Here is a 1,758-nt window from a genome sequence, read left to right on the forward strand (position 1 = left end):
TGTGTCTGAAGGAAAGGATTAGAGAAGGAGACCTTGGTCCAGAAAAGCAACTCACACGAAATGTGCATTTCAAGGGGAGTCAGTAACCAATGCACTATCCCAGCACCACAACTCCTCTCATCAGCAGTTCGGTCTCCAGAAACCCTGCAGCACTAAAAGGAGGAGAGAAGTCTCCTCAGGGATTTCACAGAGCTGAATGGAAAACAAATAAAAAACCCCATCCGACCAAATAGAATTTGTACAACCCCTCACACGTGGCAGCAAACAGAGGAACAACTGTGCAGTAACTCAGACAAACAGAAAGCAGGAGCCTAAAGCCTATCTGTGACACGTGATGGTAGCTAACATTTTTGCTAGGGACTGGGGCAAACTTAAGGTGGAATCACTTGGGCTTTCTCCAGACTGTCTGTGGAGGGGGCCTCCTCTCTGTGGCTCTGCACCAACTCTGCTCCTGCAGCTAACTCCTGACTTCAGGGTGGCTCTGGTGTATGTGCAGGATGGCCACAGAGTTAGTTGGAGGCAAGACCATGTATGGGATTTTCCCTACTGTACTTTCAGTCAGCATTTTGCCCTCTTTTATACACCCCAGTCACAGGGCTTGTGACTTTCTAGGTTCAACGCAGCTTGGCTTTGATTCACCCGGAGTCATACGGGATGCTGAAACGCCACGTGAACATTCAGAAATGGGTGTGGGGGATATCTGGGGCGAAGGGTGGTGTCAGGAGTCAGGATGCTGCTTGTGTAAGAGCGAGCAGGCTCTTGCGAGGTTCCAGCAGGCAGCAGGCTACCTCCTGCTAACTAGCTAGCCTTAAATCTCTGCGCTGTTCCGAAGGTACCAGCAGATCAGTATCTCACAGGCTAGTCGTGGCTTAAATAACAAGCGGCACACTGCATTTATATAGCAGTTCTGACTGAAGTTTTGTAACTGGGACTGCGAAGCTGCATGCCATTCACCCCAGGGTCTGAGGACCTTGCTAAACCCAATCCAAACGCAGAAGCAGCACCCAACCGATGCAGTAAACAGACCCACGAAGTACTGCAGCTCCTGCCACCTCCACCTCCCTGCCCAGCAGAGACAATCGTCCTGCAAAGAGGAAAAGCCGGCGAAAAGAGGGCAGCCTCCTCTCTTGCCGGCTGCGATCATCCACGCCCCGCCTCTTCCTTCACTAACAAAGCATTTCTCTTTTCCCTCTGGAGGCTTTCTCGACTGTAATGGAACCAGGGAAATCGCACTTTTCAAAAGCTGCAGCCTGAATTCGTCCGTCTGGTAGTGCCCCACGCAAACGACCTTAACTTTCAGGCACCTTTTAAATGCTGGCATAGATCATACCAAACCCTTGGCTTTCATTTAACTGCAAGTAGCGCTGATTTGTACCCGGGGGCTCCCGTCAGTCCAGGCTCGTTACAGGCATGAGGCCGGGCTGGAAGGATGCACAGACGCATATTCTCAGGGAGTGTCACTCTGCAGCAGTAACACGAGGACTCCAGCCCGGATTTTAGACAGAGATCACTTAACAAAAAGCAGACGCAGGCACTCGGGCTCCGGGATAAGAGCCAACACGGCGCTGCACAACAACTAGAGCAGCTTACAGTAAGGATTTCTAGGATCACGCAGCAGCACAGGATCACTAGCTTTTAAAATCATACACATCGCGCCTGCAAAGAACAATTGTCAACAGAGGTCTCCCGCTGTCCGCTTTAAATGGCCTGGGAAAGCTCCAGCCCCCCACAGCTTCAACCGATCCCCTTCTTGGCCCC

The sequence above is a fragment of the Apaloderma vittatum genome, unplaced genomic scaffold, assembly GCF_000703405.1.
Source record: "Apaloderma vittatum isolate BGI_N311 unplaced genomic scaffold, ASM70340v1 scaffold3495, whole genome shotgun sequence".
Lineage (NCBI taxonomy): Eukaryota > Metazoa > Chordata > Aves > Trogoniformes > Trogonidae > Apaloderma > Apaloderma vittatum.